The following is a 21,728-nucleotide window of genomic DNA, read 5'->3' as shown; positions in this document are numbered from 1 at the left end:
GACTTACGTCACTGGGATTTTCTCTCAATAGGTTTATTGGTGTTGAATATATTGGAAATAAATTTATGAACTTGTTATACATCCAATAAAGCAAAATACAGATGCAGTATAGAGTATATTGGACTGACTAGGCTTTTCTTATCTCACCCTTCTACTCATGGGTTTACCTAGCTTCACTGGAAGTAGGAATCCCATCATGAAATTTACAGTTATACATTTTATGCAGCACAACATGTCCCTATATCTCAGCTTTGGGATGTGGTAGGGCAAAAATTACCACACTACTCTCGTCGTCAGGACCTCCCTGACACACGGTGTGAGTTTGAAGAAGATCTGAGGAGATCACTTTTTTCACCCAAAAAAACACTAAGGGGTACCTGTTTGTGTTTTTTTAGACTAAATTTTTGACCGTCTCAGATTTCTTCCAAACTCACGATGTTGATTAAGCAGGTCCTGACTTACACAGGGGTGTGATTATTTTCAGCCTATCTAATCCCAAAGCTGAGAATTGAGGACTTACGTAACTGGGAGTTTCTCTCAATTGGTTTATTGGTGTTGAATATATTGGAATTGAATTTATGAACTTGGGCAAAAATTACCACACCACTCTCGTCGTCAGGACCTCCCTGACACACGGTGTGAGTTTGAAGAAGATCTGAGGAGGATACTTTTTTTCACCCAAAAAAACACTAAGGGGTACCTGTTTGTGTTTTTTTAGACTAAATTTTTGACCGTCTCAGATTTCTTCCAAACTCACGATGTTGATTAAGCAGGTCCTGACTTACACAGGGGTGTGATTATTTTCAGCCTATCTAATCCCAAAGCTGAGAATTGAGGACTTACGTAACTGGGATTTTCTCTCAATTGGTTTATTGGTGTTGAATATATTGGAATTGAATTTATGAACTTGGGCAAAAATTACCACACCACTCTCTTCGTCAGGACCTCCCTGACACACGGTGTGAGTTTGAAGAAGATCTGAGGAGGATACTTTTTTTCACCCAAAAAAACACTAAGGGGTACCTGTTTGTGTTTTTTTAGACTAAATTTTTGACCGTCTCAGATTTCTTCCAAACTCACGATGTTGATTAAGCAGGTCCTGACTTACACAGGGGTGTGATTATTTTCAGCCTATCTAATCCTAAAGCTGAGAATTGAGGACTTACGTAACTGGGATTTTCTCTCAATTGGTTTATTGGTGTTGAATATATTGGAATTAAATTTATGAACTTGTTATACGTCCAATAAAGCAAAATACAGATGCGGTGTAGAGTATATTGGACTGACTAGGCTTTTCTTATCTCACCCTTCTACTCATGGGTTTACCTAGCTTCACTGGAAGTAGGAATCCCATCATGAAATTTACAGTTATACATTTCATGCAGCACAACATGTCCCTATATCTCAGCTTTGGGATGTGGTAGGGCAAAAATTACCACACTACTCTCGTCGTCAGGACCTCCCTGACACACGGTGTGAGTTTGAAGAAGATCTGAGGAGATCACTTTTTTCACCCAAAAAAACACTAAGGGGTACCTGTTTGTGTTTTTTTAGACTAAATTTTTGACCGTCTCAGATTTCTTCCAAACTCATGATGTTGATTAAGCAGGTCCTGACTTACACAGGGGTGTGATTATTTTCAGCCTATCTCATCCCAAAGCTGAGATATGAGGACTTACGTAACTGGGATTTTCTCTCAATTGGTTTATTGGTCTTGAATATAGCCTGACTAGGCTTTTCTTATCTCACCCTTCTACTCATGGGTTTACCTAGCTTCACTGGAAGTAGGAATCCCATCATGAAATTTACAGTTATACATTTTATGCAGCAAAACATGTCCCTATATCTCAGCTTTGGGATGTGATAGGGCAAAAATCGCAAAAGAAACCTCAGAGAGATCGCGCAGCCTGCACAAAACACTCATCCAGATCACATAGCCTGCACAGAACACTCAGAGAGAGCGCGCAGTTTGCACAAAACTCTCAGAGAGAGCACGCAGCACGCAGAAAACACAGAGCGCGCAGCGCGCACAAAACACTCAGCGAGTGCGCGCAGCATATACAAAACACTCAGAGAGCGCGCAGTTTGCACAAAACACTCAGTGAGAGCGCGCAGTTTGCACAAAACACTCAGAGAGAGAGCGCAGTTTGCACAAAACACTCAGAGAGAGCGCAGTTTGCACAAAACACTCAGAGAGAGAGCGCAGTTCGCACGAAACACTCAGAGAGAGAGCGCAGTTCACACAAAACACTCAGAGAGAGCGGGCAGCATGTACAAAACACTCAGAGAGAGAGCGCAGTTCACACAAAACACTCAGAGAGAGCGGGCAGCATGTACAAAACACTCAGAGAGAGCGCAGCACGCACAAAACACTCAACGAGAGCGCGCAGCATGTACAAAACACTCAGCGAGAGCACGCAGCATATACAAAACACTCAGCGAGAGCGCAGCGCGCACAAAACACTCAGAGAGAGCTCGCAGCACCCACAAAACGCTCAGAGATTCTCATTCTATTTGATGACAGGAATAAATTGGAAGTGGGATAGTGAGATTGGGTCCCAATTTGTCAATATAGGCCCCAATTTTGGCCCCAAAGTCAAAGTTTTCGAAATTGGATCCCACTTCCAATTTATTTTACTATATTGGAATATATTGGAAGTGGTATTCCATTTCCTGTTTATTTGACTTGGCTGAAATAGACTGGAATTGGGATCCCACTTCCAATTCATTTCAGCCAAGTCATGTACATGTTTCATGGGATCCCACTTCCAATTTATTTCACTTGAATGAAATCAATTGGAAATGGGATAGTGAGATTGCGTCCAAAATTGGTCCCAATTTGTCAAAATTGACCCCAATTTGACTTGGTTAGAATAGATTGGAAGTGGGATCCCACTTCCAATTTATTTTACTTCAATTAAATAAATTGGAAGTGGGATCCAGGTCTCCCAGTGGGCAAAATACGTGTGTCCCACTTCCAATTTATTTGATTTGACTGGAATAAATTGGAAGTGGGATCCAGGTCCCACTTGCAATTTATTTGACTTGGTTAGAATAGATTGGAAGTGGGATAGTGAGATATCCCACTTCCAATTTATTTGACTTGAATGAAATAAATTGGAAGTGGGCAAACAAAGGAAAACATTTTTCATGAATACATTGCATAAGCAAGATCCCAGTGACCCCATCTTCTGATATGTTGTTTGGGGGACCCAGACGATTCAGTACTCGACGCCGTGAAGTCGGTAGACCTCCCCAAGCACAGTTTCTGGACATCCCACTCCCAATTTATTCCCATTCAAATTTCATACATGGGTTTTGGACACCCCTTAAAAGGGTCCGAATGGCCCCAAATGTTAATATGTTTATTGTGCACACTCCACGAGACAGCCTGTGAAGTTGCGTAAGCCTAACTTCAAGTCAAATACTATGGGAGTGGGATCAGTCAGTTCCGAGTTCAACGTCCCACTTCCAATCTATTGCATTCAATTCAAATACATTGGGAGTCGGATCGGTCAGTTCTGAGTCTGACGTCCCACTTCCAATCTATTGCATTCAATTCAAATACATTGGGAGTCGGATCGGTCAGTTCCGAGTCCGACGTCCCACTTCCAATCTATTGCATTCAATTCAAATACATTGGGAGTCGGATCGGTCACTTCCGAGTCTGCCGTCCCACTTCCAATCTATTGCATTCAATTCAAATACATTGGGAGTCGGATCGGTCAGTTCCGAGTCCGACGTCCCATTTCCAATCTATTGCATTCAATTCAAATACATTGGGAGGTGGGATCGGTCAGTTCCGAGTCCGACGTCCCATTTCCAATCTATTGCATTCAATTCAAATACATTGGGAGGTGGGATCGGTCACTTCCGGGTCCGACGTCCCACTTCCAATCTATTGCATTCAATTCAAATACATTGGGAATGGGATCAGTCAGTTCCGTGTCCGACGTCCCACTTCCAATCTATTGCATTCAATTCAAATACATTGGGAATGGGATGTCCGACGTCCCATTTCCAATCTATTGCATTTCATTCAAGTACATTGGGAATGGGATTGGTCAGTCTCCATTTTTTATATTTTTTACATAATATACCTGTTTTTGCTCAGAAGAAGCCAAATCACCATGTGTCCCACTTCCAATTTATTTTGTCCATTAAAATAAATTCGAAGAGGGATTTTCCCGTGGGAGGGTGCCGTCCCAACCGCTTACAAGGGCCCTTGGAACAAAAAGCACACTCTCAGGCTATAAATATGTACACAGCCCCAGACTGACAGGCAAAGGGGGTGGATTATGTATAATTTACAAAAATAATTAATTATTAACCAAAAACATGGTTACAACTTTACTTCCTTTGAAATTATGTACATTAACATAATTAACCCCGCCACAAATAAGAACACAATCTCCTTATTAATCATTTATAGACCACAAGGGCCCTATTCAGAATTTATAAAAGAATTTGGTGAACTAGCTGCTAATTTGGCAGTGTCCTGTGATACGTTAATAATTGTAGGAGACTTTAACATTCATTTTGAGAAAAGTGATGATTCCCTAAAAAAGAACATTCACATCAATCATAGATTCTGTTGGTTTCACACAAAATGTATCAGGTCCTACTCATTATTGTAATCACACACTAGACTTGGTGAAAAAACCTAAATATTCTCCCTCAGTCTTCCACAGTCTCAGACCACTACCTAATTTCATATGAATTGAGTTTAGATATTTAAAAAAATGTACATGCCCACATTACTATATAAATCGCTCACTAACTCCATCTACAGCCTTATCGAATTTAGAAGGGCGCTCGTCAATGCACGTTCAGCGCATCTGTCCTCACTGATTGAAAATAATAAAAACAATCCTAGAGCACTCTTTAATGTAATCTCTAAACTTACAAACAATCGGGCAGCTACTGATCCACAGATCCCAGCTGTTCACACCAGCAATGCTTTTATGGACTTTTTTAACATTGAACATATTAGACAAACAATAAATACCATATTACTAAATCCAGCCTGTCTGTCATCTGGTGTGGATGATATAGAACAAAACATAGAAGAACGACTAGAGGACTTTGACCCACTACCACAGCTAGAACTGGAGAAAATGATCTACTCGTCAAATTGTATGACCTGCACACTTGATGCAATACCAACAAAACTATTTAAAGGAGTATTACCAGTCATAATCAATCCCCTTTTAACAATCATACATTCGTCCCTTATACTGGATCACGTACACAAAGCATTTAAACTAGCAGTTATTAAACCCCTGATCAAGAAACCGAATCTTGATCCTAGTGTACTATCCAATTACAGACCTTCTCTTCATATTTAAGATCTTAGAAAAAGTTGTGGCCCAACAACTTCCCTCATACTTGCATAAGAATAACATATAAAAAAAAAAATTCAATCTGGTTTTAGGCCACACCATAGCACCGAAACGGCTTTAGTTAAGGTAGCAAACAACCTTCTTCTCACCTCTGATCGAGGCTGCGTATCCATGCTAGTTCTACTCGACCTCAGTGCAGCTTTTTATACAAGTGATCATACTATTCTGCTAGAAAGATTAAAAAACATGGTTGGAATAACAGGAACGGCCCTATCATGGTTTAAGTCTTATCTCACAGATCGTTACCAGTTTGTAAAAGTAAATAATGTTTCTTCTATGCAAAAAAAATTAGATCTGGAATTCCCCAAGGCTCCATCCTAGGACCTTTACTATTCATATTATACATGCTGCCACTGGGCAGAGTTATTAGCAGGCATGGCATTACCTTCCACAGTTATGCAGATGACACACAGTTATACATATCAGCCAAACCAGATGACAAACCTACACTAAAGAAAATGGAGGACTGTGTTAAAGAAGTGAAGCATTGGATGTCATACACTTTCCTTCTGCTAAACAGCGACAAAACCGAGGTTCTCCTTCTAGGTCCAAAACCTGCTATAAATAAAGTATCAGACTTAATACATAATTTTGACTTCCCTGTTCTCCCTAGCTCATCAGCTAAAAATCTGGGTGTCATAATTGATTCAGATCTATCATTTGATCAGCATATAGGTAAAATTAGAAAAACAGTTTTCCTACATCTTCGGAACCTCGCTAAGTTAAGAAATTCCTTATCCCTCCCAGATGCAGAAAAATTTGTTCACGCTTTTAGAGATTAGATTATTGCAATGCACTTTTATCAGAATGCTCCAGCAGAAACTTGAGTGAACTCCAGCTAATTCAAAATGCTGCAGCCAGGGTCCTCACTAAAACTAGAAAATTTGATCATATCAGCCCAGTCTTATCAGCCCTTCACTGGCTCCCAGTTAAATTCCGTATTGATTACAACATTTTTTTACTCACGTATAAATCCCTACATGGTCTCGCCCCTGAATACTTGCGAGACCTCATCACGCACAATGAACCACCAAGATTACTCAGATATCAGGGCGCCGGCCTCTTACTATTACCCAGAATTCATAAGACTTCAGCGGGGGGGGGGGAGCTTTCTCCTACAAAGCCCCTCAGCTCTGGAACAATCTTCCAGCTAGTGTTCGGGACGCAGACACAGTCACTATGTTTAAGTCTAGGCTCAAAACACACTTGTTCAGTTTAGCCTTTGGCAACTAACCTGTCTAGTTTAAGGTTGTCGTTTCAGGAACTCATGGACATGGGGAATCAGGGTAAACGCGGATGATGTGCTCACAATTTCTCTTGTTTGGAGCTGAAGGATGTCCTTGCCTGAGCTCCTTCTGGTTTCCCTCCTCCCAGTCTGTTACAGTCAGATCCGTCACATGCTCTTTTTCTCTGCTGCACTCAACTAAACTAACTGCTTCCCTTTACCGTTTTCTGAGAAAATGGTGGCCCACTGATGGAAGATTGTTTGCTGGATTCTCCTGCGGCCCAGACCAGACCAGACCAGCTGCTCACCTCCATCTACTGCTGCCAGCCTCTGACCACTCACCATGATCAACTACACTGAAGTAGAAATGGACTCTGACTGAAAAGCAACACTGACTGATTCTTCCAATCTGATGCACTATTATTATGCCCCAAGATTGATGTCACTATTATGATTATTATCATTATTATTATTATGTAGCATAATGACACTTCATTGGTGATAATTTAAAATTCAATCTATAGTTTGATCAGAGGAGGATGGGTCTCCTTTGTGAGTCTTGGTTCCTCCCAAGGTTTCTTCCTCCAGCCTTGAGGGAGTTTTTCCTTGCCACTGTCGCCTTCCGCTTGCTCGCATTGGGCTTTGTTTTAAATGTTCTGTTCTGAAACTGCTGCTTTGCGACAACGTCAGTTGTAAAAGGCGCTATACAAATAAAGTTGATTTGATTAAAAACCAGTCTGAAGCATTAAATTCTTAAAGGAACCTACTGTACACGTCTTTTCAAAGTTTATGTTTGGATGTCTTTTCAACTTTAATCCAGTGTTTATTGGATGACATTTATGTACGTGATTTCCACATTGAAATAACGGCTTTAAAAGGACGTCTTTAATGTGACTTTTTTAGTCTTCTTTTCAACGTCAGTGTTTGGACGTCTTTTCAACTTTCATTTTCAACCTTAAAAAAATGCTGATTGAACGACATTTAGGTACGTGATTTCAACGTTGAAATAACGGCTTTAAAAGGACGTCTTTAATGTGACTTTTTTAGTCGTCTTTTCAACTTCTGTTTCATTTTCACTTTCAACCTTAAAAAAACGTTGATTAGACCACAGTCAAGTACGTTATTTCAACATTGAATCAACGGCTAAATGTTTACTGGGATTGCAGTTAGCACACTACACTGATCAGAGCATTTTATTAAACACATATGGAAACATGCAGTGTCATGCTGAAGGGAGGAGATTGTTATTTAAGTTTAAGTGAAGATGACTGGACTGGAACGACAGCTCTAAAATGAATGAACTCTGAGTGAGAAACCGGAAGGTGGCAGAAGAGAACCGATGTAAAAACACAGAAGAAGAAGACGATGAAGATACGCACTCTTTTCAGTGACCGCGGCGCGTGAGCAGCTCTCCCCAGCCTCAGGGAACAGCTTCATCCCATAAATATGTTTTTTTTTTTTTTTTCAAATGACAAACTTTAGCTAGCCTGTTTAACTCTAGCTAGCTCTTTTTTCCTCCTCTGATATAGAAAACATTTAAATGACATGACAAACGCTCATACATGAGTATTTTAATTTGAGTAATTATGTGGTTTGATGGTGTATTTTACAAGATGATGTGAGCATTTTTTATGTCACAGAACCGCTTCCCTCAGTATAAGAAATAAAACTGCTTAAACACATTAAGAAGACAAAGTAGTAGCTACATAGGTTAAAATACATTCTCAATCTCAATGCTTGTTTTTTGGTGTAATGTAATATTTTGAATATATAATTTCACATACACTAATTTTTTGTTAGTGAGTAGCAGTGAGTTTTGGCTGGTGATAAATGGGTTGCAGAAGGTTATATGAAAGCAATAGAAGCTTATTTACTGAGAGAAAAAAAATAAACAAAAGCATGTGAAGTAGTTTATTTTTGGAGCTGTGAAGTTAGTACATTTTTTTCAAAATTAACTATGAACATGAACTAATTCATTTTCTTTATGTAATTATGTAAAGATGGACTGTAGTAAAAAAAAAAAAAGTAGTTTGGGAGTAGGGCAGTGAAAAATGGTGGGCAGGGAGAAAAGCAAATAGGAGGTTAATTTAAGTTATTTAGATGAGATCTTTAGCATCAGTTGTAGCATACTCGTTTGTACTATAACCTCATAATCTTTTACATTTGAAGTTCTGTAGTTAATGAATTTGCATGCATAAGCAGTTTACAGTTACAGGAACGAGGCGTACAAAACTCAAAGAGCACGCACAGAACTCGTGCAGCTGACGCACAAAACTCAAAGAGCATGCGCTGAACTTCTTGTTTGAATTGTTTTTTTAAATCCTGACTATGGATTTTTCTATAAACAGCATGTAGACACCCTAAAGCAACAAAGGAAATGGAAGACTTTAGCTTGAAATAGGCCAGAAAGTGCAGAAACACCTCTGTTGTGTCGCAAAACCTGTAAAGTGCAAAATTTGCATGCATAAGCAGTTTACAGTTACTCAGGAACGAGGCGTACAAAACTCAAAGAGCACGCACAGAACTCGTGCAGCTGACGCACAAAACTCAAAGAGCATGCGCTGAACTTCTTGTTTGAATTGTTTTTTTAAATCCTGACTATGGATTTTTCTATAAACAGCATGAAGACATCCTAAAGCAACAAAGGAAATGGAAGACTTTAGCTTGAAATAGGCCAGAAAGTGCAGAAACACCTCTGTTGTGTCGCAAAACCTGTAAAGTTTATTGGACGTATAACAAGCCCATATGTTTAATTCCAATATATTCAACACTATTAACTCTATTGAGAGAAAATCCCAGTTACGTTAGCCCTCATATCTCAGCTTTGGGATGAAAATAATCACACCCCTGTGTAAGTCAGGGTCTCCTAAATCAACAACGTGAGTTTAGAGGAAGTCTGAGACGGTCAAAAATTTAGTACAAAAAAAAAAAATAAAATAAAAAATAAAAAAATAAATAAACACAATGGGGTACCCTTTATTTTATTTTTTTTTGGGTGAAAACTGTGACCTCCTCAGATCTTCTCCAAACCCACACCGTGTGTCAGGGAAGTCCTGACAAAGACAGTGGTGTGGTTATTTTCGCTCTACCATATCCCAAAGCTGAGATATGGAGACCTCTTCTAGTCCATAAAATGTATAACTGTATATATCAAGATGGGATTCCTATTTCCAGTCAAGCTAGGTAAACACATGAGTAGAGGGTAACCTTTAAGTTTTACGTTTGATATTAATTTTTTTTTGTGCGATTCTTTTTGGCACCCATCAGGTTCCATACAGGATTCGCTAAAAATAAACAACAAGCTTGCGTCACTACTTGGATCGCTCTGGTTGCTACGAGAATTGAGAATAGTCTCGTGCAGCTTTTTGGAACCTTCAGCACATGCTAAAAATAAACAGCATGCTCACGTCATCATTTGGAACGCTCCGGTTTCTACAAGAATTAAGAACAGGCTTTTGCAGCTTTTTGGAATCTTCAGGATGCGCTAAAAATAAACAGCAGGCTCACGCCACCCTTTTTAACGCTCCGGTTGCTACGAGAATTAAGAATTTGCTCGCGCAACATTTTGGAATGTTACAGATGCGCTAAAAAAAAAATAAAGATTAGGCTCGCGCCTCTTTTGTAAATGCTCCATGTGCTGAGTGAAGTATAGAATAGGCTCGCGCAGCTTTTTGGAGCCTTCAGGATTCCAAGGATTATGGAATCAGATTTGTGCCAAAAATGAATCGCTCCATGGCTTTAGTGCGTGAGTTCTGAGTTCTGCGTGTGCTCTCTGAGTTTTGTGCACCAGCAGCACGAGTTCTGTGCACGAGCTCTCTGAGTTTTGTACACTGGATCCTTGAGTTTTGCAAGCAGTTTTGGCAAAAAGCTCTCGTGTGGACGGGTTTTCTCAGGGGTGCCTTCCCATTGGCTAATGAGTTTTTGAGTGACAACTCAGTGCCCAAGGCATTTTGGACTGCACATGCGTACACCTCCTTGTATCAATGCAATCAATGCAGATATTGAGGTAATGTTCTGTCTAAAACAAAGCATTAAAGATTTTACTGTGAGTACAAACCTGTTTGTCCCTCATTACCAGATACTGATCTGAGGTAAATGCACACCGATGTCTGTTTACTCAGGATGAAACAGAATAAATGAGCGCTTATTTGTTTATTTGTAAATTATTATTCATGAGTGCTTGAGCCCCTGTTCAGAAACCTATCGTGTACTAACATAGTGGTTCTTCGCTTTTCCATAATCGCTGTTAGATTATTTAAATGCCCAAATTTTATTTTGAAGATCACAGTTTTGAACAAATGCCATATGTGCATTTTGTTACAGGAGGTCTCAGAGAACAGAGAAACATCACAGACAAGAGTGTTCCTGCTCCTTTAATGAATACAAATTTGCTTAATATCTAGCTCACACATTACTTCCTGGAAAACACCAGATGTAAAGTTTGAACCACGATCTGATTGAATCTCACGAGGCAGCCCAAACCGAGAAAAGAACTGAAACAAACACTCAATTATAGTTCTTGCCTTAATGTTTCTCAAGGGTACAGCCTTCGGAAATCTAGTACACACATCCAATATAGTGAACAGATACTCATAACCCTTTTTTGTTTTGTGCAAAGATCCAACACAATCTATCGTCACTCGCAAAAATGGCTCTTCCACCACAGGAAGAGTACACAATGGTGCACAAGGCACTTTCTGATTTGGCTTTCCGGCTAGCTGACAAGCATGACATGTCCGACAGTAGGAGATTACATCTCGATGCATCTTCGGCCAATAAAAATAACGCAAGACTCTCTCTTGGGCTTTACGAATACCCACATGCCCTGCCATGGGTGCTTCATGTGCCAAGCGCAACACTTTCAACCTAAAACTCTTCAGCAACACAATCTGCTCCACAACACTCCAATCTTCAACAGCAGGATGATAAGGAGGCCTCCACTTCCGCATAAGCACTCCCTGATGTATATAGAAGACCTCTGCTGACTCCTCTGTCTCCTCCCGTGTACCAGCCCCCTTACACAATGAGGCCAACTCAGGGTCCTTCCTTGAGCTCCTTGATTAAGGTTTCCCTATTAAACTGAGCTGCATCCGATTAACCTAGTTTTCCAAAGAAGGTATCTCCAAGCTCAAATGCTGCCTCCTCCAGCCCTCTCTGTGGAACCACCCCCTTGGGGCAAGACTGGGCACGGGTAACGACACAGGCTGAAAACACCTCAGGATACTCCCTGGCCAAAGCCTCCTGTTTCTGGTACCTCACATGGCATGTGACTAATTAATGGGGTTACCGACACTTGAACCCCAGCAAGATCATTCCCCAATAGCATAGAAACTCCAGGGACTGGTAATGATGGCACTACTGCTACATTAACATAGCCATTTACCAAGTTAGAGGGTAGGTACACTTTATGCAATGGCATGGCCCCAAACAAACTTCCCACACCCTGAATCAACACTGAAGAGTCATTGAAACTGGCTAATCACGAACCCTTTGTAACAACAAGGACTGAACTGCACCAGTGTCCCTCAAAATTTTAATTTTGGTTTCTGGCTCCCCAGAACCAATGGACACTGTACCCCAGGAGACAAACCCATCATACAGAGAGGGGGTTATTTCAGACTCAGGATCCACACAACTAATAGTCCTCTCTGAACCAACTACCAATGCCACAGATTTTGAAGAATCAGTATAAGACCCACGACTGCGCTTCTGCAGAACTGGACAACCTGATTTTTCTATGGCCAGGTTTTCTACAATAATGGCAGATTATTTCTCCCGAGGGAGTAGAATTTACAGGTTTTTGAAGTTGACTATGAGGTTTAGAGCCAGATGGCCCTTCCCTATGACTTTTAGTAGTCTCTGCTGATTTAACCTCTATATTAGCCTTTCTCCAACCACCAACCACTGATCTCTCTTTCACTCTCGACTCCTTATGGGTAAATTCGTAAGTATCTGCCATCATAGCAGCCTTTTTAACTTCAGTCGCCCCATGCTCCTGAATGTACACTTCCTAAAGAACAGGTAGACTATTTTTGAACTGTTCCATAAGAACAAGCTGTTTTAAATCTGCAAAAGTATAAACTTCACATGCTTTCATTCAAACACTGCCTCCTGCTGCCTAGCTACATCCAAATAGGTTTCCGCTAACTTACGTCTAAGAAAACGGAATTTGTGCCTGTAAGTTTCTGCCTCCCAAGCTTTCCCCTACATGACACTCTGAACCAAAATGGTCCAACAATTCTCCAGCCAAGCTAATTCCGTGGCTATATTCTCAAAGGCATCAAAAAACACATCTACCTCGTCTTCCTGAAATTTTGGCATTAGATGTAGACATTTGGATACATCAAACCGAGTCTCATGTCTGCGCTGTTGTTGACTCTCCATCTGCGAGAGTTTAACCTTCTCCAACTCAATCTTAGCTAACTCCAGCTCCCGCAAACTATCCTTCTCCTTCTCTCGCCTACCCTTCTCTGCTTGTTCCCTAGCCAATCTTGCCTCAATGATGGAGTCACTCAAACCTAGGGACTGAGCAAGGATCTACTATCTTAATTTTATTCAACTCTGAATCTACCTCAATCTCATAATATTCAGCAAGCTGGAGCAACTGAGGCTTCTTTAATTTTATCCAGTCCGTTGTCTGCAGATGGGCTTGGATAAAACTTTCCGGATCAAACTGAGACATTTTTGGGAAAAAATTAAAAAAATACCAAAAGCCCCCCAGCCGAAATGAGGACAGACCAGAGACCCCTAACTCTAAGGCTACTAAAATTCAAACACCAAGAGGTAACCTATATTCCCCTATTGGCCTAAAATCCCTAAGTACCACCAAAGTATGACTACAAAACTAAAAGTACTTGACAATTTTGGCCACCTTACCTCAAGTCCTCTCATAGGACTTCTGAAAGAACACATACAACTCAAGAAGCCCCAAGTAGGCCACAATTTCCAACAGGTATTTTTGAGTCAAATCAACACCACCAAATCAGATTTCCTGAGAACTCAACCAAACATACCCAATTACCAAAGGTCTAGACTGTATACAATCAAGCAACTCTGCAATCCAATACCCACCTTAGCAAACAGCTAACCTCAACAGAGCACAAAACTATCAAGTTACAATCACACAGCCAACAATTAGATCACGAAAATAAGGTGTTGAAATCTATTGTGATGAAATGAGAACTTGGGAGGGTTCACTCTTCTTACCTAAAGATCCTCGAAGAACCCAAGCGCTGACTCCATGGTCGACCAGCCCAAGCATGTAGAGATTATTCAAAAGGGTAGGTAGTAATCTGGAGGTGCAACAGTTTCCAGAGTGCTAGAGAAAAATCAGCGCCAAAACTTCCACCATCTTATATATATCCAAAACGACGCTCCGGTATCTGGCCTCCAAAACCAGAGGTCCTCCCCTTTAAAGGCTCCACTTCAAGATCTCAAGAAAAGTAAGACCCCCCCCCAGTGGCTGGAGTGTGTATTGTGGGAGTCAAGTGTCTATCCCAGTGCACCTAGTTTATAAGAATCTATATTCAACACCATTAACTCTATTGAGAGAAAATCCCAGTTACGAAAATAATCACACCCCTATGTAAGTCAAGGCCTCCTTAATCAACAACATTTTTATTTTGTCAATAAGGTCCATACCACACTTCTGACATATTTCATAAAATATCACCATTTAATATTCTAAACATGTACATAAACAAATGCATACATTTTCAAATGACCTTGCCTTTTCCCCACAGATATCAAATAGAAATCAGAAGAATATCTATTAAACATACCTTAAACATGGCCTTAAAAAGTACACTTACCCTATAATATAGCGTGATTCATATATCAATGTATATGATCACATTCTAAAGTTGTCATATTGAGAAACAATGATAGAAACATTTTACTTCTCAACCTCAAGTAGACTGTAAGTAATTATTCAAATTTCAAAATTTAACGACCTGGCTATTAGCTCAGACATTACATAATGTGGGTTAAAGGCTAACTAGAACACTTGCTATTCATCATAATGACACGTTGGCTAGCTGCAGCAAACATTAGAAAAGTAAGCCTAATGCAATAAAAAGTTTTGATGACTTTGTTCACTTGAGATGGCTAAAGAAAAAAAACACAAACTTCAAACAAAATGACTGTTACCAACCTGACATGGCGCGCGCTCCTCTGCTCTTTGGGGCTTGAAAAATCCAGAATCCAATAGCTGCTAATCACAACGTATTAGTTGACTGCACAAACTTCTTGTCACACAGCCCACAACACCAACTCACGTTTTTCAGAACAAATTCAAAAAAGCCACACCGAATTTCAGCTGTCTAAAATGCTTCATGAAGGCTGTGGTAAATTCAAAGACTGCCCATTACCACTGCTGCAATGCCCATTATCACAAGTGTCTGTGGTGCTGCATCAGCATTCATCCTCCATCAGTTCAACATTTTTTTTCTCCTCGTGTAAGACACCTCTGGATTGATATCTTATGTGGAAAAAAAAATGAATAAATACACACACACATTATATTAATTAATTATATTCTTATTGAAAGATGATACAGTAAACATATTTAAAATTTTTCAGTGCAAGATAGTTTTCTGGTTCAACTTACAATGAACACTAATTATACAACTTTGCTATAAAAACTTATACAGTTGGAAAGACTGTTAAATGATGCCACATTTACCTTTTAAAGAGGCGCAACCCACATTCTCAGCTCTACTGCTCATCCCACAAATGCATGTTCCTTACAAATGTGGCACCGTTTAAAGGGGAAATTAACAGGCTTTCCAACGGTATGAGATAAACTGCCAAGAAGCATTGTTACAACAAAAAAAATAATCTACCAAACACAAATTTCCTTACTTTTTGTGCTAAGTTTATTTTTATAAGATACTCTTTGCAGTTATTTGACATTATTTCATTTGAATTTTGCCAGTCTTTGCTTTCATTATTGTTTTTTGGATTTTGCTGATAAGGTCTTTTGCTTCTGGAATCTCTCCAGAGTCTGCTTCGTGGTTTGCTTGAGTTTTGACAGAAGTTTCAAGGGTGGGTGGGTCTTAGAAGACTACGTTCACCGTGAATCTCCTTTCGTCATCGATTTTGGACTTACAGGTGCTCTGAAACCTCCTCTGGGACCTAGCCACGCCCACCCCACCCCTAAATGGAACAAACTTTTTTCCCCATACACAGCATCAGGTTAATTATCACTGTTCTGTATTAACCCTGTCATACTACCATAGCTACAGCTTTTTTAGTTAGCTTTCTAGTAACCGCCAACACGCTGTCTGTCACTGGGTTCTCTTGCCTGACCCGTGGAAGCTTTTTTCGCAGGACAAATTTGCCTGTTCTTTACCATGACCCTACTAATCTCTGTATTTTTTTGTTCCCTTTGTCTGGTTTTCTTTCTCCTGTCTCTCTCTCATGCTTTGAGATGTCCTGCTGCTCTCCAGGTGTTGCCCTGATCCAGCCCCTGTGTATCCTGTACAAGATCCTGGCCTTGTCTCATCTACACTATCATGCTTGGCCATGCTGTTTTACCTCAGATTAACTCTGCACCTACTTTTAATTCACACAGAATCCCTGATCACCTTCTCCTTCCTCAGACTCATACATCACTAATATACTACATTTACATTACTATAACCCCTTCATCTGTCATCATTTCACTTTTACTTCTGTTCTGTTCTCTGTTGTGTCTCCGGTGTGGACCCGAGGAGGATGGGTTCCCCGTATGAGTCTTGGTTCTTTCCAAGGTTTCTTCCTCATGTGCTGAGGGAGTTTTCCCTTGCCACTGTTGCCCCTGGCTTGCTCATAGGAGGCTTGGACCCGGATCTCTGTAAAGCTGCTTTGTGACGACTTTTTGTTGTGAAAAGCGCTATATAAATACAATTTGATTTGATTTGAATTAAATTTTAGTATTAAATAGCTGTTACAAACATTATAATAAATAGTTGAATGGTCTGAAGATATTGCAGATGCTCATATTTCTTCCCTATGTGTTTTTTCTCCATTCAGTTGACTAGAATTTTAAAAGGCTTATATTAGTGATTTGTGCAAAAATATGTATGGTCTTGCTTAATGTAATTATTATACTGTCTAGATAAAGTTTTATACAATTTCTTGTATTGTCAAATACGCTTTTTTTTCAACACAATATATATAGCAGGAAGTTTAAAAAAAAAACAGAAGTCTAAAAAAGTGCAGGAACATATGTTTGCAATCTGGAATAAAGAATACAAAACATAAATTAATTGTTATACTGACACAATTCCCAAAGTTAAAAGTCTGCATATTAAATACCAAACACAATGTTATTTTCAAAACACACACAGCATAGCAAAACTAGCACTAAATGTTAATCCCTATTTACAAGCACAATACTGGAGTTTTCTGTTCTTTTTTAAATGCTGAAGCAGTTACTTTTTGTTCTTGTTTCATCAGAAAATAACTGTCACTCTGTTTAAGGTGGAACAGGAGAACTTTTAACTGGATGCTAGCTAACATTAGCAGATGCTAACATACAAATATTCTGTAAAAAAAATAAAATAAAATAAAATAACAATTAAAATTTAAGCAGTACATTTCTTCGTAGATGTCTTTCAGTAACTGTAAAACATTTATTTAAATTATTTGCAATTTGCTAAGACACATGGAAGACCTTTACATCCTGAGGTAGTGATAGCTTACAACCCGGTCTCACACCTACTCGTGGTATAGTCACATATATAGGAGACTGCAATTCATGCTGAAAATATGCGATATGTCACGAATTGCAGACTACTATATCAAATCAAATCAAATTTATTTATATAGCGCTTTTCACAACTGATGTTGTCACAAAGCAGCTTCACAGAATTCCAGTAAGACAAGATTTGACATGAAATGTAAAGACAAATGTAAAACCCTCAAGTGAGCAAGCCAGGGGCGACAGTGGCAAGGAAAAACTCCCCCAGCTGAGGAAGAAACCTTGGGAGGAACCAAGGCTCACAAGGGGTGACCCATCCTCCTCTGGTCAATCTACTGGTGATGATAGTTAGTAGTCCATGAGAACTTCAGTGTAGGGACAGCTTCAAGGCACTTGGTGGTTGCTGGAGCGTGGGCAGCTGGTCTGAAGCGTGGAGGAGGATCTCGACAGTCATCCATCAGTGTCCAGACAGACAGGTGGGCAGTCGTTTACTCGGAAAGATGTAAAGGGATGGAATTAGTTTTGAACTGTTTTGTGTTTGTAAAGTAGAAAATATGAAAATTTCCAGAGTGTGGCTAATGACTCCGGCAGATCTGACTATGACAGCATTAACTAAAAGGAGAGAACCAGAAGGACACACAGACACGGGAGCATCCTGAAACACTGGCATCCCTCCGCTCCACCGTCAACAAACCTGAGTGATCGCGAGAAGCGGCGGGACGACAGCACCAGCGTCTCAGTATACTATAATTCCCTGTGTCCATGGACCCCCCGGATCTGCCGCCTTTATCTATGGGGGAGCATTAGCTATCAAATGATAAACTAAACAAATGAGTTTTTAGCCTACATTTGAAGATTGCGACTGTGTCTGAGTCCCGAACATTTTTTGGAAGATCATTCCAGAGTTGGGGGGCTTTATAAGAAAAGGCTCTTCCCCCAGCTGAGGCCTTCTGAATTCTGGGAACATTTAAAAATCCAGTATTCTGTGATCTGAGTGAACGTGGAGGCTCATAATAGGAAATTGTATCTTGAAGATATTCAGGAGCAAGCCCATGTAGAGCTTTATATGTTAATAACAAAATTTTGTAGTCAATGCGGAATTTAACAGGCAGCCAATGAAGTGATGATAAAACTGGGCTGATATGTTCAAATTTTCTAGTTTTAGTGAGGACCCTAGCTGCAGCATTTTGAACTAGTTGAAGTTTTCTTAAATTGCTGCTGGTGCATCCTGACAGTAGTGCGTTACAGTAGTCAAGCCTTGAAGTAATAAAGGCATGTACTAATGTTTCTGCGTCCTGGAGGGATAAGGCATTTCTAATCTTAGCAATATTGCGAAGATGTAAAAAAGCTGTCCTAGTGATACTACCTATGTGTTGATCAAATGATAAATCCGGGTCAATTATGACACCAAGATTTTTTGCTGCTGAACCAGGTTTAACTGGAAAGTTAGCTAGATCTAAAATTAAATCTGATAATTTATTTCTTGTCACTTTTGGACCCAAAAGCAGGACCTCTGTTTTGTTGCTGTTTAGAAGGAGGAAGTTACGCAACATCCAGCCTTTCACGTCTTTTACACAGTCCTCTATTTTCTTTAATCTGTGTTTGTCATCGGGCTTGGCTGAAATATACAATTGTGTGTCGTCTGCGTAACAGTGAAAGTTAATGTCATGGTTTCTTATAACTGTGCCTAGCGGTAACATGTATAATGTAAATAATAATGGTCCTAAAATAGAGCCTTGTGGAATTCCAAATCTTACTTTAGAATAATTTGAATTTAGATTGTTTACTTTTACGAATTGATAACGTTCTGTTAAGTAAGATTTGAACCATAATAGGGCTGTCCCTGTGATTCCAACCATGTTTTCTAACCTTTCTATGAGAATATTGTGGTCTATTGTATCGAAGGCTGCGCTTAGGTCAAGAAGCACCAACAGGGATACGTGGCCTTGATCAGAGGCAAGAAGAAGATCATTTGTTATCTTGACTAGAGCTGTCTCTGTACTATGATGTTGCCTGAATCCAGATTGGAATTTTTCATATATATGATTCTTATGTAGATATGAACTAAGTTGTTGGGCCACAGCTCTTTCTAAGATCTTAGACAGAAATGGCAAATTAGAAATAGGCCTGTAATTAGACAGTGTACTAGCATCAAGATTTGGTTTCTTGATCATAGGTTTAATAACTGCTAGTTTAAAAGCTTTGGGTACATGGCCCAGACTAAGCGATGAGTTTACTATAGTTAAAAGAGGATCAATAATAGCTGGTAGTACTTCTTTGAGCAACTTTGTGGGAATTGCGTCAAGTGTGCAAGTTGTACAGTTTGCGGAGGTGATAATCTTCTCTAGTTCTAATTGTGGGAGTGGGTAAAAGGTTTCAAGTCTTTCTTTTACAGTTATATTATGTTTTATTTCATTCACATCAGGTGGCAGCCAGGATGGATTTGATCCTGTGGCTAGAGTTTGTTGTCTAATATTCTCAATTTTATTATTAAAAAAGTCCATAAAATCTTTACTGGTGAGAGTTGCTGGAATTAGTTGTTCAGAACCTGCTTGATTTTTTGTAATTCTAGAAAACACACTAAACAGTGCTCTCGGATTATTTTTATTATTGGAGATCAGCGAGGCCAGATATGCTGAGCGAGCTTTAGTGAGGGCATTTCTATACTCTATAAGGCTGTCCTTCCAGGCAGAATGAAACACTTCAAGCTTGGTTGATCGCCATTTCCGCTCTAGTTTTCGTAATGTTTGTTTTAAAGTACGGGTCTTATCGTTATACCATGGTGCGAGCTTTTTCTGTCTTATACTTTTATGTTTAAGTGGTGCTACCTTTTCTAAAGTAGATCGACAGGTATTTTCTAGGTAGTCAGTTAGTACATCTAGGTCCATTGGGTCTGATGGAGTTGGAACTGGGGTCGATAGTTCTGGTAGGTTTTCTATAAATTGTAGGGCGGTAGATGGTTTTATTACACGCCTTGTAGAATAGCGAGGGTTCTTACATAGATTATGGATAAAACGTAGCTCATATGAAATTAAGTAATGATCGGAGATTGCTGAGGATTGCGGTAAGATATTAATTTTGTCAATGTTAAGACCTAGTGTCAGAACTAAGTCTAAAGTGTGGCTGCAGTAGTGTGTAGGCCCTGTTACATTTTGAGTAATACCAATAGAGTCTAAGATTGAGGTAAATGCCTTTTTTAGTGGGTCACTTTCCTTCTCGAAATGGATATTGAAATCTCCTACAATTATAACTTTATGATTGCACACCGCTAGGTTTGTAGCAAAATCGCTGAATTCTTTCAGAAATTCTAAGTAAGGCCCTGGTGGTCTGTAAATGTTGCATAATAAAAATGCGTCCTTTTTTGTGACCGGATTTGTAATAATAGTGGAGAGAACCTCAAAAGAAGAAAAGGTGTCACATTGTTTAAGACTAATTTCTAGGGTATTTTGGTAAATTACACATACTCCACCTCCTTTGCCTGATATTCTTGGGCTATGTGCATAATTATAGCCTAGGGGGGTGGCTTCATTTAGTGCTAAATATTCATTTGGTTTAACCCACGTTTCCGTGAGACAGAAAACATTGAATTTATGATCACTTATAATATCATTTACGATGAGTGCTTTTGAGTTTAGCGATCTTATGTTGAGTAACCCAAATTTTAGTTCTGAGGTGTTGCTGCTAGGTGTTGTGTATGATTTAATATTGATTAGGTTGCTGAAACAGGCTGATTTTGTTTTTCTACTTTTACATTTAGTTCGGGGGAAAGACACAGTCTCAATACAGTTGAACCTGGGTGACGCCTCAAGACAGTTCGCAGACGGTCGGTTTAGCCTGTCTGTCTGCGGCCTGGTCCCGGCTCTGGATTGTCAGCAGCTATCTACACTACTCTGCCGACTAACTAAAAGACTATGTGCTATACTGCAAGAAAGTAAGGCAGCACCCTCCCGCGTGGGGTGGATACCATCCCTACCTATAAGACCAGGCTTGCCCTCAAAACGTAACCAATTGTCTATAAAGCCCACTTGATTTTCGGAACACCACTTGGACATCCAGCAGTTTAACGCCGAAAGTCTGCTGTAAGCTTCGTCGCCACGCCGCATTGGTATGGGACCAGAGCAGATTACGGCATCGGACATCGTCTGGGCCAGTTTAATCACCTCTGTAATATTACCCTTAGTTACCTCAGACTGCCGCAGACGAATATCATTGGCCCCTACATGAATGACTACCCTCGAATATCTCCTATTAGCTAACAGTCTAAGGTTGCCACTAATATCCGGCGCTCTGGCTCCCGATAAACAGCTAACTGTTACTGCCGGCGCCCCTAAAGGAGTAGCTAGTTTCACGTGCCGAACAATAGAGTCTCCTATAACCAGAGCACTCTTAACAGGCTCCTCAGCGGGTGCTTCGCTGA

This window comes from Hoplias malabaricus, unplaced genomic scaffold (assembly GCF_029633855.1).
Source record: "Hoplias malabaricus isolate fHopMal1 unplaced genomic scaffold, fHopMal1.hap1 scaffold_26, whole genome shotgun sequence".
Taxonomy (NCBI): Eukaryota; Metazoa; Chordata; class Actinopteri; order Characiformes; family Erythrinidae; genus Hoplias; species Hoplias malabaricus.
The sequence above is the reverse complement of the archived record's forward strand: the minus strand, read 5'-3'. Positions refer to the sequence as shown.